This window comes from Aotus nancymaae, unplaced genomic scaffold, assembly GCF_030222135.1.
Source record: "Aotus nancymaae isolate 86718 unplaced genomic scaffold, 86718_ANA_hifiasm-v0.15.2.pri h1tg000016l, whole genome shotgun sequence".
Classification (NCBI taxonomy): domain Eukaryota; kingdom Metazoa; phylum Chordata; class Mammalia; order Primates; family Aotidae; genus Aotus; species Aotus nancymaae.
The window spans coordinates 12,844,822-12,857,237 of NW_026988428.1; the positions used below are offsets into that span (position 1 = coordinate 12,844,822).

Here is a 12,416-nt window from a genome sequence, read left to right on the forward strand (position 1 = left end):
TACCCACACAAAATGTTTATATACACTTACTATGTACCCATAAACATTTTGTGTTTGTGGGTACGTAGTAGGTGTATATAAACATGTTGTTTATGGGTACATAGTAGGTGTTTCTTATACAATTTAAATAGACATTTGCATTATTTGAGTTATTTTTCTCTTTTCTTTAGAACGATATAGGAATGTGTATATGTAAATCAGGATATTCTTAGGTGAAACTGGCTTTTAATTTTATTTATTATTATTATTTTATTTATTGTTATTATTGTTTAACTGCAAGTGGATGGCTGTGAAGAATACAATGAGTACTAGAACAGTTGTCAATGTCTAGATTTGTATGAAGGTGCCAGAGTTTATACTCTGTATTTCTTTTGCACCATTAGCGCAAATGTCAACACAAGAGAAAAGCAAATTATTGGTATTGTGGATCATGTTTGAGAATACAGCTGCATAGTAATATTTGAAAACACAAATATAACATTGTTAGATAGTATTAGAAATGTAGCTATGTCAGAGAAAAATAAGTATTGAAGGACCAGGTCAGGATATAAATGCTTTGGCTGTCTGGGATAGTGAGTTCACTACTTCATCATGCTACTTAGTGCAACCATGGAAGTCACTTCATGATGCTACTTAGTGCAACCATGGAAGTCACTTCATGGAAGGACACAGGACTTGGGCTGTACCTCAGAGTTTCACAGTTTTTAAATAAAAGCTCTAACAGACACTAGCAGAACTTATGTAAAACTATGATTAAGCCATGCAGTGAAAATTTTTATTACATTTAGATATCATACTCTCCTGTATCTTACCTTTATTTGAAGCACTGAACAGCCAATTAATAATCTGTAACCATGTTCACTTATAACTTAAATTGTCTTAATAAACTCACTTGTATCCCTGATGCCTTAGCTTTGAAATGGTAAAATAAATTCCTTAGAGAATAGCTTCACCCCGAGATGTTTATAACTTTGAAACACCCTTGGAATATGATTTTAAAGTTCTAAAATATTTAATCCTGGATTTTTTTCCCTCAGACAAACATATATCAACATCATATAATGGTTCAGCCTGGCCAAAACGAATTCCTTCTTCAAAAACATATTCAAAACGTGAAAAGATATATCCAGGTAACTATTTATAAGTGGTTTTAATGTATTATGCAATTCTGAAAATGAATAAGTTTTTAAGTGCAAGGAATATTTTAGAAAACATGAAGATAAATAAAAATGTCAAGATATATATGCACATTTAATTACTTGGAGTTTAGTAGTTATCATGTCTACTAGTAATTTAATTGGACTGTTTTGCTGTGTTCCTCTTTGCCTATTTTTACGTTGTTACCAGAAAAGGTTTTTATACAGTTCTCTCCTGGGCACCAAACAGTAATTGCAGCAAGTATGTAATATGTTAGATGAATTTTTGGCTGTGCTACAAAGCAAATACATTAAACTGTGTCTTAACACAAGACGTTAAGGCTCTGCTATATCTACCATAGACAAATTGGCTGGTACAGGCTGACAGGACATCCAAGATATTTTCTTTACATGTTTCTAAACCATGGAATTTTGAAAGACAACATAATCCCTCTGGTTATTATCTCTAAGTTTAAAAGCCAACAGCTGCTAAACCAATTGAGAATGCTAAGAAAACATAATTTTGTTTATATTTACCATAAGAATTCCCTAGACATTTTCTGAGTACAATCCATGCTTTCTTTGCAATCCTGGTAGGCACTTCTTCTTTCTCCTATGGTATACATTAGAGGTTAGTGTACTCTCTTAGACAAACTGTTTTTTATTTGTTCTTAAATTTGCTGAAGAAAATTTTGTTCCAAACACAGTAGCTAGCTCGAACATGGAAATTGCTCATCTTTTCTTGGCTAGTTGCCATTTTATTCTGTAGTGAACAATTGAATGGAATCATTTGATAATTATTTATTCTCAGTCAGTGTCCAGTGATGCCTTTGACAACTGATTTGGCCACTTTAAACGAAACTTTGGTCAGCTTTCTTTAGAATGTCTAGCCTATGTATTTATGACCTGCCTTTTATTTGAAGTCTTGAAAAGCCACTTGCTAATAAATTGTTTTTAAATAGTTTAATAAATATTTTACTTGAATATTTGAGTCAGTACACACAGGCTAATTTGCGTGCGTGTATATTTCAGAAAAGAAGAAGACAATTTATAATGGTTATAAGAGTAAAAGTTCTTCAACTTAGTTCTTTCCTCTCTGGGGAAGAAAGAGAGGGCTTAAGGAAATGCCACAGCACACCGAATGGTAGCCCCTGGGATAATTTGTGTTGGTTGGGAGATTCTTTATCCTGACTACATACTGCATCCATTCTCATCCAAGGACCAAAGAGTATCCAAACCTACAAAAAAACAAAAGCAGGAACTCAAATATTCGTTCTTCAGGCTTAACATTTGTTAGTCATGTTTAAGACCTCCACAACTTGCTTTATAGGACCGTGTAAACTTGCAGTTTCATTACGGCTTTTAAAAAACGAAGTGGAGTTATAAGAAATCAGAAAATCACATACCCAGTGTTAGGGCTAGAATAATCTGTTAAGCGTGCTCCATATGGCAGTGCTATACTGAGCACTTTTCATGCCTAATTTTATTTAATCATCATAAAAACTGGCCAAATAGGTATAGTCTCCTGGCTTAACAGATAAAGAAAATGAGGTGTAGAGGCCAAATATCTTAGGCAATATAAAACTTCTCATAAGTGGCAGTTTCTGACTTTAAACATAGTTCTGTCTGACTCTAAAAGCGTCTCACAAAAAAATTAGACATGACATTTAAAGTGTACTCCAGTGCTTTTTGTCATTTGAATGACCATGCATCAGACCTCCTGATCTGGCTTCTGCCCTCTGAGGGGCTAATTCTATCCCATCCTACCCCATAGACTTCTTTTCAAAGCTATTAAAGTTCTTCATATTTAGTAGAAGACTCCCTTTCCCTTTTAATTTACAGTATAGAGTGAGATATTATAGCACTTCTGAGTTATGTGTACTTCCATTAAATAAGGTTTCTTTTCTCTTTCTCAATATATATTTCCCTCTTTTCTGAAACATGTTCCCTTACATTACATGAAGCTCAGAAGCCCAGGTACCCCATCTGATGTTTGTCTCAGCCCCATGCTCTCGATTCTGGCTCCACATTAGAATTAACTGGTGAGCTTAAAACAACAACCACCAAAAACCAAAACAGTTCTCAGTCACCACTTAGACCACCAGTGAAACTGATGCTTCATTATACTTTTGTTTCCTCCCCAACTTTCTGAGACATTTTTTAACTTACAAGATAGTTTACTATTCTTTAATTTACAAGAATAGTTCAGTGAACAGCCATGCGTTCTTCACCTATATTCACCAATTAACATTTTGTCACGTTTACTTTCTCTTTTTCCTTGATTGTATTTATATATCTGCATATAATGTACAAACACGTATTTCTTTATTTTTGTTTTTTGGAACCATTTGGGAGTTAGTTGCCAATATTTTCACACTTCATTGCTAAATACTTCAGCATGTACCTTCTAAGTTCAAGGGCATTCTCCGATATAATCACACATGACTATCATATATAGAGAATTCTATCAATGTTGATAGAATTGATAGAATCAACAATGCCTAATATTCAATCTGTATCAAAATTTTCTACTTGTCTGATAATGCTTGTAATAGCAATGCTTCCACAAAATGTAGTATGCACCGAAATCACCTGACAATCTTGTTTAAATTGTAGTCTAATTCGGTAAATCTGGGTTGGAGGCTGAGGTTCTGAATTTATAATAAGCTCGTAGGTTCTTGGGACCAAACGTTGGGTACGACAGCCGTAAAATTGTTGGTTTTTTTTCTCATCCAATTTCCAATTAAGCATCATTCATTGCAATTGGTTGTCATGTCTCTATTTAATCTCTTTTTAAAAATCTTATATCTCTTTAAAAATTTCCCAGGATTTTTTTTCCATCCTTGTCCTATACATGTGTCTTTTTAGAGACAGAATCTTGCTCTGTTGCCCAGGCTGGAGTGCAGTGGTGTGAACACAGCTTACTGCATCCTTGACATCCTGGGCCCAGGTGACCCTCTCACCTCAGCCTCCTGAGTAACTGGGACCACAGGCTCATGCCACAATGACCAACTAATTTTGTCATTTTGGGTAGAGATGGGATCTCACCATGTTATCTAGGCTGGTCTCAAACTCCTGGGATCAAGCAATTCTCTCACCTTGGCCTCCTAAAGTGCTAGGATTACAGGCATGAACCACTGCACATGCCCCATGTCATATAAATTTTAAGAGTTCAAGCCAGTTGTTTTGTAGGATATCTTCTAAGGTGATTTGTTCATTTGTTTCCTCCTAATTACGTTTAGATTAAAATATTTTTTTTTGCAAAAATACTACAAAGATCAATTAGTTATTGTAAAATCTACACAAGCATTGTATAGATTTGCCCTAATGCCCTAAGCAAACAATTCCATGCAGGTGCCCTTAAGGAACTAGTGAAAGGGGAAGAAAAATGCTTTGTGAAGAACCTCCGCTCTGTGAATTTTACAAAAGTTAGCATTTCTTGTACTCTTTGAAGGACAAGAGAAGGACAGTGCCCAATTCCTAGTGAATCTAAATAAAAACAACTTGTTTGGTTATAAATAATTTGTTTATACAAAAGTTTCTTTTAACCTACTTGTTTTGTATTGCATGTGTGTTCTAGCTATGGAAGTATTTATAGGAGTAGGAAATACTGCATTATGATGATAATGTTGATGACATCTGTTTTCAAAAAACAGAATTTGTTTTGAAAATTGAGAAAGCGTGTAAAGTAGATGTTCATGAATGAAATGCCCTGGCATGATCTGATGTGATATGATAGTCTATTGTAAGTTCTTGTAGAGACTGTCTTGGTCATAAACGATGGAGTAGTGCTAAATGTTTTAACAACTGGCTCTTTTCCCCCACCTCGCTCCCCTCCCCCAGAAAAACCAACTGGAAAAAATCCAAAACAAAATCGCTCTGGTTTTTCACATTTGACAATTAGCGTAAAGCAAATAGTTTCTCTATAGCCAATTTCAAGCTATAAATGTGACATCAGTACACTTGCAAAATTCCTGAAAATGTGTCAGTTCTCACATGCTTATCTGAGCCCACTCCAGTACATTACTGGTTTTAAGGAGAGAAACCCAACTCAATTTTATTCATGGGAAAACTGGAATTCTTGGCTAATATAATTGAAGAGATTAGGGACAGAGCTGACCCCAGACCTGGCTGGATCCATATTTCCTTCACCAACTCTTGGCTCTTAGCCAGTTGTCCTTCTCCATATACTGCAGTTACTCCAGAAGCTCCAGACCTAGATTTTGGAGCAGAATAGGCTTAGATTAAGAATAGTAGCTCTAGCTCAGATTAGCTTGAAACATCAACCTACCACATGTTTGCCACTATAAACATGGACAACTTAATATCTCTGTGGGCCAATTTCTTCATCTGTATGGTAGAGATAGTAATAGTATCTGTCACTGGGTTTTAGACGTTTAACAGATAAATACTCAATAGTTTAGAATTCTTGGCAAAGAGTGAGTAATCAGTCTTTTCATTAGCATCATCATTCTCAATTAACATCAGAAGAAATAAGTCTTTCTTATTCAGCTAAAGCCTGAGTATTGAATCTCATCTAACGATGTAGAAAACATGCTCATCCTTAATAGTTGTTCAAGCTAGGGGATTAGCTAATCTTTGGGTCCCGGGGGTCGTCGTTACTCACATTAAGTAGATTGAAAATGGGAAAAAGGTGATTCCCTAAAAAATGCCCTGATATACTTGACCTAAAATGAGAGCAAAAAATATATGTTAAAGAACAAGCCAAAATCATAATTACTATACAATATTTGTTAAAAATATAGTTTTCAAAAGAGTTATGTGAAATACATGTGATCACATCAAAGTTGATCTTAGTGACATGAAGCTATGCTTTGGGTAGAAAAATCAAGGTGACAAAAATTATCTATGTATAAATTCATGGAAAGTGCATTATAGTAGTTTCTTAAAATGCAAAGACCATTGGTATTTGTGATCTCATAGGAAATTTACTCTAATTAACAAAGATATAATAATATCTGTCAAATTCAGCACACTTTTGTTTTAATCATTGCAGAGAGGTAAACTTACCAGTGTCTGAAGTTTTACTGCATTACTTGGTTACTTGAATTATTTATTCCATATTTCTAATTGTGTAGTTTCTGTTAACTAAATGTGCTCTTTCCCATCGTATCTCTTTCTCCCTCTGATGTGTATTTAAACACATGTAATAGAAAGGTGTGATGGACAATGGTCTTTATTTGTGAGGAAATATCCACTAAGACGTTTTTCATTAAACTTTCAAATGATAAGTTTAAATAGTTGCAAAGGGTGTAATTTTCAACATTGTTTCAATACTGACGTTAAAGGTAAAAGTTTTCTCATTCTTATTATGAATTTGTCTAATGACATCTTATAATTATTTGATACTTATCATCTACTTTAAAAATACAAGAACGATAATCTTAATTAAAGCCAGTAGAAATGGTAAGTCTGTTGTATTGGAACCACGACCCACTCCTTTCACCACCTCTCAGTTTAGTGTGACGGAAGCTCTACTCTGAATGGATGGAGCCAAGAACATAGAGCTCTTTCTATGTCTAGATTCTAGTCAAGAACTATAGTATGTGTCTGGGGGGGAAGAAAGCTGCTAACGTTTCTTATCCTCCCCAGTTCCCAACTCCATGTTGCTAGAGCTCTATTTTTCAGGCCTGAATCTTGTTTTCATTAAGCCCCTTGATAAAGCAAAAGTTCCAAGAGATTTGAATCTTGTTTTCACCAGCCCCATGCATAAAGCAAAAGTTCTATCTCACATGCAGCAGACTAGGAATCATTGGACCCCAATTACCTTTGCCTCAGATGGAGCATGGGTGGAGGTCCCATGCCAGGAGGCACAAGTCATAAAGACCAGAAATTAGCACCTCTGCTTCATGCCCCAATTGTAAAACAGGGGTGTCACTCCAAAAGAATTTAGTGACTATCCCTGCTCTTAGCATTAGCACTGAGATTTTGTGCAGGTAGAGAGTAGAAAACTCTGAAGCGCTCCAAAGAAAAACCAAATTTATTTGAAATAGAACATAGTGTGGGGAAGTTTAAAATTATGGATGCTCTGAAAACAGTGGTGATTCGAGATAAGTAATTAAGAGGAGGCTAGTCTCTCTGAGAGAGGAGCAAACTAAACTGCAAACCAGCTAGAAGTTTACCAAAGACAACCTGGTAAAGAGACAATTAAAAATAGCTCTTTTGGGATCGGAACAAACTTGGAAGATTGGCCTCCAAGCTTAGCTCTCTGAAGGAGTCAGAATTTGCTCAGGTTAAACCGTGGAGCAATTTATGCCCTATACATTGATGACACAACAGAGCATTAAGCCAGCAATGTATGGAAGCTAATATCTCAGTGTGATACCAGTAGAGGTGGACAACTTAGCGGAGAAAATAGGGCAAGGGGCAAAATGAACCCTGCTAAAGCCCTTGTTATCCCTGTTTACTGTGGACATGCCAAGGCTACATCCTCTGAGGAATGACAACAGAGGCTGCATATTGTGGGAGAAAATAGATTTTACTCAAGTATTTCAGCAAAGTCACTCAAAAATTAAAAAGCAAACAGCAACAAGCTTCAGGTTAAGGCGAGAGATCAATATTCAGAGTTACTACAATATATTGTCACAAATGTTGAGTTTTCAGTAAAAGATTATGATACATGCAAAAAAACAGAAATGTATAATTCACTTATAGAAACACAGAAGGCCATAGAATACCTCCTGTGAGAGGAATGTGATGTTCAACTGTGCATCGATTTTTTTTTCAACTTTTATTTTGGCTTCAGGGGTACAGGTTTGTTTATACAGGTTTGTTCTAAAGATAAACTGCATGTCCTGGGGTTTGATGTACGTATTATTTTGTCACCTAGGTCATAAGCATAGTACTTGATAGGTAGTTTTCAATCTTTACCCTCCTCTCATCTTCCGCACTTGAGTAGGCTCCAGTGGCCGTCCTTCCCTTCTTTGTGTCCATGTGTACTCAATGTTTAGCTCCTACTTGGAAGTGAGAAGGTGCAATGTTGGTTTTCGATTCCTGTGTCAGTTCCCTTAGGAAAATGGCCTCCAGCTCCATTCGTGTTGCTGCCAAGGACATGATCTCATTCTTTTTTATGGTTGTGTAGTATTTCATAGTGGATATATGCCTCATTTTCTTTATCCGGCCTACCATCGATGGGCCTTTAGGTTGACTCTGTGTCTTTGCTATTGTGAATAGCACTTTGATGAACATACGCATGCATGTGTCTTCACAGTAGACTGTATATACCCAATAATGGAATTGCTGGGTCAAATTGTATTTCTGTTTTAAGTTCTTCGAGAAATTGCCAAACTGCTCTCCACAATGGCTGAACTGATTTACATTCTGACCAGTAGTGTATAAACATTGCCTTTTTTCTGCAGCCTTGCCAGCATCTGTTATTTTTTGGTTTTTAATAGTAGCCATTCTGATTAGTGTGAGATAGTATCTCATTGTGGCTTTGCGTTGCATTTCTCTAATGATTAGTGATGTTGAGCATTTTTTCACATGCTTGTTGCCTGTGTATATGTCTTCTTTGAAAAGCGTTCATGAGCAGACAATGCTCATTGAACATTTTAACAAGTAGAGACTATTAATGGGTAAAAACCATGAAAAAACCCTAACGAACTGAAATTTTGCAGTTGAGCACACAATAACTGAAATGGAAAAATATAGTATAAGAGCTCAAGGGTAGATTTGAGAACTGCAAGAGAAAGAACCAGTAAATTTGAATATAAATCAACAGAAATTATGCAATCCGAAAAACCAAGAAAAAAAGAAAGAAAGATGAACAGAGCCTAAGAGAAATATGAGGCATTTTACCAAAATGTAAGGACGGAAAAACTAATGGCTGAAATTCCTCAAATTTGGTTAAAAGTTAATGTTCATATACAAGAAGCTCAACAAACTCTAAGTTGGATATACACAAATATATCTGCATCCAGACACATCATGTTAAATATGATAAATACCAGTGATAAAGGCAAATTCTGGAAAACAACAAGATAAAAATGTTTTGTTACATAAAATAGAACCACAGTATGATTAACAGCTACCTTATCGTCAGAAACAATATAGGCAGTTTTCACTGTAGGCCAAAAGAAAAAAAAGGGTCAACCAAGAATCTTTGTCCAGAAAACCAGTTTTAAATGCTGTATTTCAAAATTAAAGGCAAAATGAAAACATTTCCGGAAAACAAAAACAGAGAATTTGTTGTTGCCAGTATGCATACCTTAAATACTAAAGTAGAATTTTCAGGTGGAAAGCAAGTGACCTGAGTCAGTATTTCAAATCCACATGAAGAAACAAAGTATGCTGATCAAGGTAGTTGTGTAACTATAAAACTATCATAAGGGCCTATTTCTCTTCCTTCTATACTCTGTTTTAAAAGTTTGTAAAACAATATATAAAATTATATTTTTTAAGCCAGTAATACTTAGAAATGTAATATATTCAACAATAGTCACACAAAGGAGGCAGATGGAAGCAAAACTGTATGATGGCAAAGAAATGACACCAGATAGTAACACAAATCCATAGGAACAGGTGAAAAGAATTAGAAATTATAAATAAAAACATGATTAGTCTCTATTTATAGAACAAACTATAGAAACATACTTTACCTTTTTTCCTCTCATCTCCTTAAAGACATACAATTATCTTAATTAATAAATATAACAATGTGTTATTGGGTTTGTCATGCATAGAAATGTGACGTATGTAACAATAATAGCACAGAAAGGAGGAAGTGGGAATAGACCTATATAGGAGAAACCTCTTATATATCACTGGAATTCAATTAGTATAAATATGAAATAGATTTTGATGTTCAGAAATATTTAGTAAGCCATAGAGCAAATGAAAAAATACTATGAAAAATGAGGAATGATTAAAGGAAGTAAATATTATACTAGAAAATATTCATCAGTGTAAAAGAAAGAGAAACAGCAGAACAACAAAGACATTAGACATATAGAAAACAAGGTAAAATCGTGTACCTGAATCCAACTATATCAATAACATTAATTGTGAATGGATTAAAAAATGTAATCAAAAGGCAGAGATTGTGAGAATAAAAATGAAGATAAAACTATATGCTGTCTACAGAAAACACTCTTTTAAATTCAACAGAAACAATTAGCTGAAACTAAAAGAATAGAAAATATATACCATGCAAACAATTGTAAACAAGAAAATAAAAGATTTGGACAACTGTAAAGGAACTAGACCTAAGATACTTCAGCAAAACATTCCATTTAACAGTTGTGAAATAGATGTTTTTCTCTAGTGCACTAGAAATATTTTCCAGTATAGATCACAGTCTAGGTGATAAGAGAAACCCAGATAAATTTAAAATGATGGAAATTGTGCAGTGTATGTTTTCTGAATATAATGGTTTCAAACGTAGAGAGAAAAAAATTGGGAAAATCATCAATATGTGGAAATTAAATAATACACATGTAAATAACCAAGATATCACAAGAAAATTACAAGGGCAATTAGTCAATACTTTGTGTTTAATAAAAGTAAAACAAAGCATACCAAAACTCATGGCAGGTAAGTAAAGCAGTGCTTAGGAGAATATTTATAAGTTGTAGATTCCTATATATTTTAAAAAAATCTCAAATCGATAACCTAGCCTTATACCTTAAGACACTGGAAAAGAAGAGCAAATTAAACCCAAAGCAAATAGAATGAAGCATATAATAAAAACTAAAGCAGAAATTAATGAACTAGAGAATATAAATAAAGAAAACCAATAGAGAAAGTCAGGGAAAGCAAAAGTTGGTTCTTTGATAAAATCAGGAAAATTAAAAATCTTTAACTTGACTGACCAAGAAAAGGAGAGATAGGCTGAAATGACTAAAATCAGGAATGAAAGATGAGACATCACTCCTAATACTATGAAAATAAAAAGAATTAAAAGGCAATACTGTGGACAACTATATTTCAACAAATTAGATAACTTAGATAAAATAGAAACCTTTCTAGAAGACACAAACTACCAACACTGACTCTAGAAAAAAGGAAAATATTTGAATACCTCTATAGGAATAAAGAGATTGATTAAGTATTTAAAAACATTGCCACAATTAAAATCGGGCTCAGATGGCTTCAATATTGAATTATAACAAAAATTTAAAGAAGAATTAGTACCAATTTGTCACAAATTCTTTCAAAAATGCAAAAGATGAAGGAATGCTTTCCAACTCATGTCTACGAGATGTTCGTAGACATTACAAGAAAACTACCGACCCAGCTTTTTCTATGAATACAGTCACTGAAAAATACTCAACAAAATTCAATTACACTAAATCTGACAGCTTTAAAATGGGATTATATTCCATAACCAAGTGAGATTAACCCAGAAACAAGGTTAATTTAACTTCCCAAAATAAATTTCCTTAATAATAATAATAATAATAAACCATGATAATATAATAAAGAGTAAAAGACACACGATCATCTTAACAGATGAATAAAAAGCAGTTGATAAAAGTTGACACACATACATTACACAAAATATTCCACAAACTAGAAACAGAAAAAAACTTAAAATCCACAGCTGACATCGTACTCGCTGAAATACTGAAAGCTTACCCCTAAGATCGGGAAAAAGACAAGGATGCTCATCATTATCATTTATAGTCAAGACAGGGAATTGTTGCAATATAATCAGTTAAAAGGCTTCCGGATTGGAAAGAAAGATGCAACATTGTCTCTATTTGGATACAGCATGATCTTTTATTTAAAAATTCTGCAAATCTAAAAATTATTAAAAATAAGTTTAGCAACTTTGCAGGGTGCAATAATAATATACAATAATGGATTGTGTCTCTTTACAGTAGCAATGGACAAACTGAAAATAAAATGAAAAAATCCCACTTATAATAGCTTCGAAAAGGAAAAAATACTGATAAATTAACTTAACATAAGATGTGCAAAGTTCGTATTCTGAAAACTACAAAAGATTGTTGAAAGAAATTAAAGAAAACCTTGAAAAATGGAGCTATGCTTGTTCATAGATTGACTTTGTAGTCGATATGCCAGTGTTCTCCAAATTGATCCATAGGTTCAATGCAGACCTTATCAAAATCCCAATGGACTTATTTTCAGAAACTGAGAAGCTGATTCTAAAATTTATATGGAAATTTAAGGGGTCCAGAATAGTGAAAAAAATGATGAAAATGGAAACCAAATTTGGAGGACTTACACTTCCTGATTTCAAAATCTACAAGTTACCACAAAACTGAAGTAATCAAGACTATTTTCACTGGCATAAAA

At 34.0% G+C, this 12,416-nt stretch overlaps 1 pseudogene; it reads left to right on the forward strand.

Moving 5' to 3' along the window:
• Positions 1-12,416, forward strand: part of LOC135275231 (uncharacterized protein C12orf50 homolog) — a 65,971-nt pseudogene that overhangs the window by 35,886 nt on the left and 17,669 nt on the right.